General features: G+C 34.9%; 1 protein-coding gene across 6 annotated transcripts in view; it reads left to right on the forward strand.

The window, feature by feature from the left end:
• LOC114872379 (heparan sulfate 2-O-sulfotransferase pipe) overlaps positions 1 to 13209 on the forward strand; it is a 37800-nt gene that overhangs the window by 13316 nt on the left and 11275 nt on the right. The gene's annotated exons all lie outside the window — the stretch shown is intronic.

Below are 13209 nucleotides of genomic sequence, written 5' to 3' on the forward strand. Positions count from 1 at the left end.
TTCAAAAATGACTTCAAGGAAGATCCACAATGATGAATTGTTTCTTTGATTATATTGTGATGATCAATGATCAGACTAATTACCGTGACAAAGTTAACTTATTTGCTGGTACAGAAAGGAGATCCTTGCATTTGCATTAAATTCAATGAAGTTTCACATCGAAACGAAAGTCGGCGAACCGAATACCTGCAAAAATTTCAGACAGCTTTCCATGGATGCGAACCAGCGTGTATTGAACACGATTTCTACTTCCTTTGCATCCAATAAGAACATTGGTTCAAAAAACGTTTCCTGCATCGTGAGAAGCAACGGTCAGCCTTTACATAATTCAACCTGTAAATAAAGCTCAATCGAGCTGATCGATCGTAATCTAGATCAAAGGAAGTGGAGTAAATCGGTTATCTTTGAAGATCGAGATCTTCTATCCGGATAGAATCTGCGGCGATGCACGGACCACGAATTATGGGTAAAATAGATAGATTTTACGGTGGCGAGCGAGGAGTTCGGTATTTTATTAACTCGATCGTTTTAAGATTATGCTGCGATAAAAAGGTGGATTCGATTGAATGCCGGCTACAACACTAGAGCTTCATTGTGAAATTATGACGGGGATACCGGCGCGATCGATGGGAAATAGAATTAGCAAGCTTCCTGTGGTTTCTTATCCTCGCGGTTACAAGGATTATAATGGAGGCTCGAGATAACTTAATTTGGTTTAAAATACTTAGATTCTATCGACTTATCTGATCGTAGATTTTCCTGAGATACAATGTTGAGATTGAAGCTTCTTCGCACGTTGATTTAAAATTCAGGTAGAAATTCTTTTTCCTTTAAAGGTGATGTGGAATTTTATTATCTTTTTAAGATTTAATTCCAATTTAAAATTTGAAAAATATTTTTCTACAATTTTGCAATTTTTACTTACTTTATGAATTTTCATCTCAGAGACTATTTATATGTAAAAACTATTATCTACTTATTTATTGTAATGCAAATTATAGTGCAGGTATCTATAATGCTGCATCTGCTACATGTACGTTGCATGTTTGCATATGTTTTACGCACATCTGCATATTTTATGAGCATAAGTGCAACATGTTTCTTGCATATTTTAAGTGCATGAAAATCCATACTCTATAGTCATAAAATTTATCCCGATTCGTTGAATTGCTTTACCATAGAGTTTGTTTATACCAGGAAGTGTATCGAGGGTGGTTGAACGACATTCTCATTATATTTTACCTGCAAAAATAAACACGGTCGTTTGAGATGTAGAAAAATAGGGAAGAGGAACGCGTGAAATCGGTCAGCTAATTGACGATGGGACGTTCACCAGGAAGAAAAGGGAAATCACGGAGGATCTGTAGTCAACAAAATAGACGAGAATTAACCTGTCGTGTATCTCGCGATGCGAGGTGAAAGGAAACGCGGATAGGAAAATAAACGGAATAAAGTACCACGCTGCGTCCGAAGAAATGGATTAATAGTTCGCGATGAGCAAAACCTTCAGTGGAGATGAAAGTCTACTCTAGGTTTCTTGTGAAAGGAAGTTATCAGTAAAGGGAAGTTATGAGTAAAGGGAAGTACAAACACAGTAGGTTCTATCGTCGATTTAAGTTGCATTATTTATAGATATCTTCGTGAAAGATATAGAAATTCTGTCTTCATTTCAAAGTTTATTGAAGCTCAATCAGCATAATTGTTTTTGTCAATTTCTTCAGGTGAAAGTTATTACTTTCTTTGAATATTTGATGATAATTAGTCATGGGTTAAAATGAGTGACAGTAACCACATTTAAATAGAAAAATAATGAAAGTTGCAATCACTGGAGATGCAACTAGGATGATTAGTTATCATTGATACTAGAAATTACTGATGGTTTCGTAGAAATTCTAAATTACTGTGGATATTGTCAATTATTGTTAATTGAAATTCAAATTTCAACAATACACTAGGTATAACTAATTATAGACTAATTAGCATTGCTAATGTTATGTCTGAGTTATTTGATTGCAACACTGCCGATACACTCTCTTCTGTAATTAAAAACATAGTAATGAGCAACAGGAATTTTTCTCTGGTCAATTAACATTCACTAATCTCTTTATCTTCCAGTACTACATAATTGAAGTACTATGTAGATACGGTCATCAAGTTGATGTGCCAGGGTGTTGCATATTGAAAGACTGATTTTAAAATATCAAAAGTCATACAATTTAATGATACAAGAATACTCTAAAATCAATAATTTTATTTACAATATCAAATACTAATTGTAATTCCAAAATTAATAATCAATTTTCTTCAAAAATTATTTTCTATATGAAAATTTATTTTTTTTTTTTAATTTTTCAATTTTGGACATTATGTGTTAGCCATAATGTTACTGATATTTCAGCCCCTTTGAATATTTTTTATTTATTTTAACTTATTAAATTCACCTCTTCGTATATATCATCGTCACAGCTCTAGCCAGTATATTATTAAACGTTATACCAGTTTTCCATAAATCAGATGCGGAACAAAACGCGAACGTAGAAGTCGAAGAATCCCCAGGAATCTGATTGTTTTGTTTTCACAGAACGGTTTCAGGTATATATCGTGCCCGTAGGAATGGACAATCGCGGCTTTGCAATTCGAAAAATGTCCGCGGTAGCGTTTCTTGCGACGAATCGAGATCACGGATGACGGCCGTGACAAACGACACACGGAAATGATCGCACGCCGATTGCTTTGCAATTCTAAGCGCTCTCTATTGTGCGATGTGGTTGAAACTGGGATCGGTCCAGTTCATAACGCCGACCCATAGAATGCACCGGGTTTTCATGGTCAAGATCAAGATCGTGGACGATATACAGGGTGAGACTCTTGAGACTTTAAATGCAACGAAGGTACCCAGCGATCAAAACGGAGATGATTTCATTTACAGAAAGAAAGTGAACTGTATCATTCGATACCAACGTCCTTATGAATGAAATAGAAATTTCAGTTGGACTCTGGATAAGATTGCAAAGATTCAATGAGCCAGGTCTGTTTGCTATGCTTGTTTGCGCCGAGTGGCTAGTTAGTAGCTGGAGGAAGTATAAATCGCGGAGGCAAAAAGTAACGAGGAAGGATAAATCAGTGATAATGTGCTATAATGAGCGTTAGAGGCTCCCATTTCAAAGTTTTACGACGAAGGCCGTGAAATACAGCTATTTCTATTAGAACACGTCTTAGATATTAGTAACGGCTTCGAGAATGAAACTATGGTTCATTGTTTCCTTGATGATAATAGTGTTGAAAAGAATGAAAATTTAATTAATTAACGGTTACTAAAAGGGTCAGTAAAAATAAGTCGAATACGACCAGAATGTTTAAGAATATAAAGAGTTAATTTTTCAGTTTTCAATTTTATTGTTAAATTAATATTTAGAATTTTTCTTATTTGTATTTAAATACAGTAGACTCTCGTTATATTGCCATGTGAATGATTTAACTTATATAGGCAATTTCAGTGATACTAATCAATCATTGAAGTTTTATATTTTATTTCAAATTAATCTTTATACGATTTATTTAATTTTTCCACAGAAGACTCAGGTGTATCTATAAAAAAATTAGTTCATTTTTGTATAAATTTGATAATAATACAAGTTTTTATTCACGTATTCAACACGTTTAAGAATGTTAATTATACGAGGTTCTAAATGGCAGCAGACTGTTTAAATTAGGAAAGGGTACATTAAATTAATTATTCAAGATTATAATAATTAGACGCGGGAACAAGTGAATATCAAGTTTATAATTACCACTTCTTTAGCAAGGTAAAATATGAAGCCATTATAAAGCTTAAGAGAATCTGAGATTCTCAACTTAATTATTGTATTACAAAGGGTTATTTTTACAACTTTCTTTACAAAAGGATCCAAAGCCAAAGAAACTTGTAATTAGTAAAACTGTAATTGAACACATTGAATTGTATGTGGTACAAACAAGCTGTTCAATATCAATGTTTTTCTAGAAATTATTTCTCCCAATTACCGTGTTCAATGAAATGTATCAAACCACTACTGTTACGAACTCAATCAACCGAGACTTCTACCAACAAAGTGATGTACAATCACATGAATTAATACTGTACAAACTATTAACCAATTTATTCTGTGCTCTAATATAAAAGTATCTGTTTTAGCTGTGGTGGATTTAAAATGTATTGGTATACCCTTTAAAACAGGATAACGTTTTTTAAAATTGAATTATTCCTTAAACGTTTTAACAGTATTCATACTGATAGCATTGCAGATGAAAGATAGCCTCTTCGAGGTTGTTCATTTTTTGCTCAGGAAGCAAGGAAAAGCGTATCGAATTACCAACAGATTACGTTGGATAATAGCAATGGACGTTTTATTCTTATTAGAGGAGAAATCTGATAATCGCCATGAAAATGGACTCTAAGTAGAGCCTGTCTATTTTCATGTGCACCTAGAAACAAGTGATACAATGTTGGACAAGTGTTACAAGAACTGTTATTATGGAAATGAGATTGATATTTTATTGAGGAAGACCTCTATTCATGGTGACTTTTAACAATCGATCATTTAATAAAAATTTACTATTGTTTAAGAAAATTTATAGAAAAAATTGCTTTACTCATTTTAATTAATTATTTATATCAAATTTCTTTTCTATTTTGCAATCAAAATATAATAATTTTGTCATTGAATCATTCTTACAAGGGACATTACCCAATCGACACACGCCGATTTTGATGCCCATTGAGTATGATATAGAACTCAAAAAAATATTTGACACATATTTTTTTTTATCGGCAATCGTCCATGCTGAAGGGGTGAAAATAGCCCTCAAAGTTGGGGTTGCAAAACATATTTTCTTGAATATCTCAGGAACTATTAGGTGTAGGCAAAAAACTCAAAATGGAATTTGTGTGTTTTTGAACAGCAAATTTTTGTATGTAGCCACCTTTTTGATAAATTTATTTGTTTAAAAAAATATTGAAAAATAATCTATTTTTGTCATTTTTTTCACCCCTTCAGCATGGACGATTGCCGATAAAAAAAAATACTGTGTCAAATATTTTTTTGAGTTCTATATCATACTCAAAGGGCATCAAAATCGGCGTGTGTCGATTGGGTAATGTCTCCTGTTAGAACATTTCACCTTCATTCGTCTATTCTAACAGTTCAGAACCCTTTTCCTATGATCCTACATTAGCAATTGAAAGCCGATTACCGACAACATCATTAAAAACGCTTCGGCCATTAAAGGTACACAGGTTCTTGTTGTATGTGGTAACGACAAAGGGTTGAAAAACGCGGCTCGTGATAGCCTGGAGGGCAAATCGTGGCCAGGAATATCCGGAAGCTTGCTTCTTCGACACGAAGCGACCAGCTAAAGTGGAAACGAAGCTTCGAGGAAATCAGTGGTCGGACCCGTTTGCATTCTTTTCTCCGCCAACCATCTGCGTGCATATCCTGAAACGAGGCCGATCGACCATTAATTCCGATACTCTTTCCTCGGCGTTGGGACTCCGAGCAATTCGCGCCGAGCGTATCGTTTCCATCTTCGCGCTTCCGTCGAAGGAGCGCATAGCTCCGAGGTATCTCCTCTCGATTTATGGTGTCCTCCTCGCCACGTAGCTTTGACCTCCGCCAGGACGAGGAGGAAGCGATGGTAACGCGAGCACTGGCTAGAACTTGTTCATTGGGATGCTGCCAGCGACTCGAACGATGGCAATTGAAAAACCGGGCAGGTACAGATTTGGAATTTTTGAAAATTCAATTAAATATCATTTGTCTAAGTAATAGCACTAATATTTTGAATTTAACGAAAATACAGGCCTTGATTAAAAATTGTAAGATTCAAAGATTTTAAAATATTAGAATTACAAAAATTTCAGATTCGATACCAAAATTCTAGAATTCTAAAATCATAAAATTTCAGAATTTAAAAATTCCACAATTTTAGATTTCCAAGATCCTAAAATCTTAAAATTTCTAATCCACCTTAGAAAAGAATTCTAATTACGCCCTCTTATTTCCCTCACGAATAACTTAATACTAGTGTCACTTAAAATAAAAAAATTATATTTATTTCAATTATTCAATTATATTAAATTCATAAAAAAAGGAGTAATATTCAATATTAAATATTCATCGAATTTGAATACTGTTACACGGATATTACACTTGGGTCGATACGAATCGTTGCGTTTAATGGAAAACTATTACGATGAAATTAATATTGCAAATCGTCTTGAACCATTGTTCACTGCACATTTATGCACCGAATAACCGGTGTTTGGCGTATTCGAGGAATCGGAGTAGAACATCGACGCAAACGAACCGGCGAACCCGTTCGAACATTTGTTAACGAAACTGTTACTAGCAACGGGTACATCGCGAAACAAGGCTGAAGATAATTACGGGACCGAGAAGAACTTGACGAAGAAGGTTGTCAGGCGGAACGATTCTGGAGAGGACGAGGCTGACGCACTCGGATCGTCCTACTTTTATAGCCGGATTTATTCCTTCTTCTCTACAGGAATTCACGGCACAGCTATGTCAAGAAAACCGAATTATTTGCGCTTTGATTCGGATAAGATGGGACATTAACCGGTTTAATGCGTGTAAGAAATGTTCTACTCAATTCAAGATGTCTTAATATGTGTGAATTTGAAAGGAGAAGTTAAATAATTTCTTTTTTCTTTAAATATATATAAATAATGGAATGATAGAAATGTATCAGTCTTTATTAGAAAATATAGCTAACAATAAGTGTACTTTTTGCTCCTTGTAAAGCAACCTCGATGGGATTAGAATGATTTTCAAAGTACCCTTCGAATCGTTCTACGAAACTGATAGAATTCATCGTTTTTCACAGTTCCTGGTGCTCGTAAAAGTCGCTTTACGATTTTTCCCAGGACTTTGGGCGAACGAACCCTTCGTACCTTTTACAGCCACCCCATTATCGCGGAATCCTGTAAACGTTCGAACGACCGATGAATTTCTATGTTTTCGCTATGAGCCGGATTCGTTACGCGTTCGACATTTTGGTAACGAGTATCACGATCGATAAATAATTCACTTTAATTCAAACGAAACGCGTCAGCAACCCTCAGTATATCGATTCGCTGCTTGTTTGCACTTTATAAATCTATCAAGAGGCATTTCAGTTACGGTTCAGTGAATTCTGGGGTAATGAATCTTCTCATTAAGCCTCGTACGATTGCAGGTAATTTTGACCTAGTTGCAGGAATCAAGTATGCAGAATATAGGAAGTTTGTTTTTAACACATTGATTGCCACTTAAAGGCAATTGAAAATTTCATTAGACTGCGTTTTTGTTATTTTCGTTGTTCGTCATTTCAAATACTGTATCTCGAGTGAACAACCTGATGTAAATATTTTTAAACATTTCTTCTTAATTTTTTTGGAAGCATTGCTCTTGTTCAGCGGCGTAGGACGAGGTCCTCGCCAATCGTCGGACCGCTACGTTCTGCTCCAGTTTCGTTTCGAGACGACTGATGTGAGCTTTCCCAGGCTCCTTCTCCCTTTCCTCCGAGCAGGAGATTCCATCGAGGAAGTCGAGTTAACTCGATCGGGTCTCCAGAGCGTTCGTTGCAGACACTGAGACAATGGGGTTCGATACAATTAGCGAGCGGGCCGCTAACGAAGGAAGTCGAATGTAAGAACGCGAAACATGGAAACGAAACGAGCAGACCCATAACGATGCGTCTGATGGAAATTACAGTGATTAGGGTTCACACGATTTATGTTCGTTGTCTGGTTGGTTACAGATGACCAACAGTATACACCAATTGAATTCAGTGATCTGAACTTAGAAAACATATAGAATAATATTATCCTAAAATTAAATGTATAATTTTTAAACGAAAGACCTCCATGTGTGGAAAGAAGAATTTTTAAAAGAACGGTGTTAATTTAGAAAATGGAAATAATGTGAAATATAAAATTATATTAAATTTGGGGCTCCCTCCATGGTCCGCTGTGGTGTCTAACGTATTAGATCGTTAAAGAAGAATTTAGAAACTATCATTTCCTAATAAATTTCCACTCTAGCGACATACATACGAGCTAAACGTTAGGTCGAGTCTGGTGAAGAAACTGTCGCGATCAAGGCTTGGCTAGAATCGCGATGAAACGAACGGTATATAGTTGCTGGGTTACTCGGGCAAAAAGGTAATGCTGGTAAAAACACTATGGAACTAGATATCTTTCAGTCACTACTGTTATCCTTTTTCTTTACGATTAAATCTTATTTAATTTTATTCAGAATAAATTTCAATTTTTGAATCAAGTTTATCGACCAACAGGGTCCTTAAACGTTTGATGGCCCCGGCTCTTAGAAATCTTAATCCGGTCCTGAGTATTCATTTTTATTATTAGGCGCATTTCGATAAATAAACAAAAGAAGCAAAAATATAATGTTCGTAAATAAAAATTGTTATTTCTTTATTTCTAATTATCAATAACAATATTGGTAAACAAGCTACATAATTAGGCATTCGGCGAAATACTGATTAATTTAATACGATTTTTTGTTTATATTTGATAGTAGCAACAGAAAAAAAATCGCAGATATATCATCTTTGTTTAGTAAACATAAACTGTTACCTTGACCTTTGATTATTAATAAATGTGTTTAATTAAACAGTGTATACATAAATAAATCATTCAGTTAAGAGTTGTCATGAAACAGCTAAATTCTTAAATATAAATCATCATGTGTTTTATCAGATAAAAATACTTTAACGATTCCATGAATTAAGATGGCTCATTTGTATCTTTATTAATTTATTATTATCCAAAAATGTAATCTTTTATTTTATTATATGTTTAAGAAAAATGTGAAACTTCAAAATTAACTATTTCTATTCTTAATAATTAGAGATTGTTCAACATGCCTTTCAACAAATGCCTATTTTCGCTATGGCAATCAACGTGTTAAGAATAATTTATAACAACATTGCTTTAGATAAGTAAGCTATTGAGGTTCATTGACTACCCATTTAGAAACGGGATCTTGAATCGTTTGAAACGGTGCCTAACTGAAAGCTACGAGGAAACAAATCATACTGTTAAAGTAATAAAACGGGACGATCGAACGCAAAGTGACTGCGTAAAATTTAATCATGAAATTGCACGAATCCTCTCTACATTCGTGACATACATAGGGAGGAACCGATAGCGTGTCTTGAAGCGTACAGGAATACGTTCACGTCTCGAGAGGATTTCGAGGCCTCTCGATCACGGCCTACATATTTGATGTTAATAACGTTCACCTTGCGAAAGTTGTTCAACAGCTCTTTCGAATCTCTTTTTCTCGGGAACTTCCTCCTTCGTGTATAGTCCGTGCTTCCTGGCCACTCGTAATACATAGATGTACATCTTTCAAAGATTAAGCTGAACTCCACTTTCTGATATAACACTGACTCAATTTCTCTGATACACTTCTTCTGTAGAATTTAAAATATCATAAACGAGGAATTTGGTTAGTAGGTAATAGTAACAAAAAGTTGTAGATGAAAGAAGTTGGAAAACTTTTTTATTCAATAAAATTACATAAAATTTCACATAATATTTTATATAAAAAGAAAATGTAAATATTATTGATCTTTTTACATTGAATTCTATAATTTTTGGTCTATAATGAATCTAGACCATGATCCCAAAGTTAAGAAATACTTCTCGCTGTTGTTGAGTCTTTTAATTTGAACATCTCTGCGCATAAACTTTTACTTTCTTACACGGTCTGTCATAAATAAATCATATCACCTGTCGAATTCGAAAGTCAAAAATCGATCATAACTTCCAATTGTTACGTTTATACGGCTTCCTGTTACATACTGTTACTTTCTTTCGATCCACCGCGATCGCGACCAGAACGATCCACGTTGATGGAAAGCCGGAAATTATGGTGGAGGTATCCAACTCCGTCGGAGATGAAAGTTTCTGCCAGACACCACTAACAATTAGAGCGCAAGATCGTCTCGAGAGGAGTATTATAGCAGCCGCTCCTTTCGAGCGGTTCGCTTTCCCAAGTTCTGGGTCACCGGATCTCCTCTCTGCCAGTTGGGGCTAAAACAGGAGTGAGAGGTCGTCAGTCCAGTCTTATAAGTTCGAGAGAGCATCTACGAATCGAACAAACGGTCATCGCGTTCGTTTTTGTATCCCTTTTTACTCGATCTCACCTTTCGACCATCTGACATCATTTTACGAAAGAAAGAAATCATTTTACTGACATCATTTCACATTGGAAAGAATTGAATTCCTTCAATTTTACTGTAGTTAGTTATTAATTTCGAGTTCTTATAAATCAATTTTCGGACACGATAGTTAATAGATGGTAATAAAAAAGACGAATTCAAAATAATTCTTCCTTCCAGCGCGTCATCGATATCCGCCGTAAAGGAGAGGAAACGCATCGTAAAACGTGATTGCCAGTTGCGTGGTCAGGTATTGTTAACTCTCTGGCGATTTTCTCTTCGTTCCTCGCTCGAACGATTACCGCTCCTCCTTTCTCCCTCGACCGGAACAATGAACGTTTCCTCTTTTTTTCCATTTCTGCCGCTTTGAATTCGCGCGCGCTTAAAGCCACTTCCGTTGAGGTTATGTAGATCCCTCTGCGCTTGCACGTTTCACTGTCCAGCCGCACCTGATTAGCATTGAACGGGAACAATACGGAAAGCAAATACCACTTTGTTGTTTCGCTATTTACGATTTGTTCCCGTCAATTGACCAGTTGATCGACTTAAACTGTTTTATTTCTCTTGTTGCGATCGTGTCGGGTATTCTAACCTATCAGACTTGTGACGCCATTTTTTCAAGGGAAACCGATTATGCTCGATACTGTACAAAACGTAGATAAGTCGTCTAATCTTATTGTTAGACATCAATTTTGCTTTTTTAATGATTATTGAAATTGACTGGTGTGCTAATATAGAATATATCAAAATTAAGTAATTAATTAGAAAACAATTTCAACTAATTTAAAATTGTTTTTTAAAAGAAATACTAACTATGAAGCTATAATTACAATAAAGATATCTCAAATGCAGAAAACATTTAAAATTTTAAACAACTAAAAGGATTATATTAAAAACTCAAATTTTCTTTTTATTCTTCTTTCTTAGTTTATTTAAAAGAAACAATGAACTCTCGTTTGTGAAAAAGCAATATCCATTGAAAATATAATTTCTAATTAAGTTCAACCCTTTTTCTCGCATCTCTTCTGAGAACATCCATCCACCTTTCACTCGTCCGATAAAAATAGCCGAAGGAACAACTGCAATACATTACGCGAACGTTATTCCGATCGTGATGATGAATAATCAGTGCTTACTACGAGTACTCGCGATTTTTCCAGCCTTGAAGCTCGTTGTTCCAAGACATGAATGACGCGAAAGAACTCTCGACGCCCACGCTGTGCACTGCCCCGAGCAAGCTCGCTACCAGCCTATCTGCTGCTTGAATCCGTATCTGTATCGGTCACGATACTTCCTGTCACGATTAAGGTCGAACCCTAATACCGATCGATACCAGAGGTCACCCACCGGATAGACGTGCAACGAACTTTAATTGGATATAAAGGGATTCGACGTAATATTATCTTGCACGTTACTGACCACCCTAATATCGTTCAAGATATTTAATTTGTTTTAACCCTTAATTGGAATTGAAAGTCTTAATTGAAAAATGAAATTCCCATTGGCAATTGACGTGGCGAAAGTACGCGTGAAATGCATAATTCTTGACATCATTCTGAGAAACGACGAGTGACCATGAAGTTCCATAGCAGTTCCCATACTTATGAACCATGACCAATATGATCGAAGGATTTTCAAGAATCTATTGTTAATCGATTTGTTCTGATCTCAGCGTGCTTCATCACGAGAAAACCGTGGAACATCTCACGGTCAAGCATGCTAGACTAGTCACGAGCTATACTTATCTACGAGGATCGAAAGCTTGCTTGTTTTTAGAAAACGGTGATAGAAAAAAGGGTTTGGAATTTTTAGATAGATAGTCAGGTAGACTATATCATACCTTTCAGTTATATGTATACTAAATTTTATTAATCATATTATTTTGAGGTGGGCTTGTTCATTTTCCCCAGGGAAACCTGATTTATTCTTTCCTATTTTCTTTAGGAGATTTTTCCGTGATTTTTAAAAATATTTAGTAGGATAGAATATTGTGAAAGTTTGCAAAATTTGAAAATTTGTTAGGTAAAAATATTTTTCTTTTTCTGTTCTAGAAATTGCCTCGTACCAATTCTTATTTACTTAATGTGAAGCAAATATCCATGCTTTTCCGGGTATTAATTTTAATTTGTTTCAACGATGAAAGGTAAAATTTTCGTTCGAAAAATTATGAAACGTGATAACATGTGGCCTTTCCCATCTCTTTCTGTAATTAAGAAAGTTGCGCACAGCGGAACCTAAGAGGTTAATTGAGTGTAGCCACGGGGGTAGCAAGGTTAAACAGGAAGCTTTTAATACCTGTTTCACATCCTGCGATCACATTTGAATGCCACACCACGCAATGCAATTATTCGCTGTAATTGGCTGTAAACTACTTCATTTTAAAAGATGTTACATTTACGCTATAACATTATGTAAGAAAATGTATATACATTTGAAAGGTGAAACTTATAAATTGAAGCCATAAGTTCCTAAAGAGCACATATTCACATATCTTATTAATTATAAAAAATATAATTTTCTATAATATGTCGTGGCATATAATTTCTCTTAAAATTAGAGTATATAATCAAAGTTGTCCCTAGAGATTGCAATGCTCGGGGCTAAAGTCGAGATTATTGAGAATATTTAATTAGAATCCGATAATCTTAAAATCTATTTTAATATCATAATTTTATATTTAAAATTTAATTAATTTTATGATACTTTGAAAGTATTAAAACATTTAGGGGCTAGGAGCAGCACTGTATATAATAAAAAAATAAAATTGCCAATACCAAGTCCAGAAATTCATCTCTTCTCGATATAAATAGTAAAAAATGAAAAAAAAAAAAGAATTAAGACCATGGATTAATTATATAAACAGTATGAACATCCATCCGCCAATCATCACATACGGAAATCCTTTCATCACTGAATATAGGTTCAATGAAGGAGAAAGCAAATCGAAAGGATTCTCATCTTGTAAACCAACAAAAATATAGC

This window comes from Osmia bicornis, chromosome 5 (assembly GCF_907164935.1).
Source record: "Osmia bicornis bicornis chromosome 5, iOsmBic2.1, whole genome shotgun sequence".
Taxonomy (NCBI): Eukaryota; Metazoa; Arthropoda; class Insecta; order Hymenoptera; family Megachilidae; genus Osmia; species Osmia bicornis.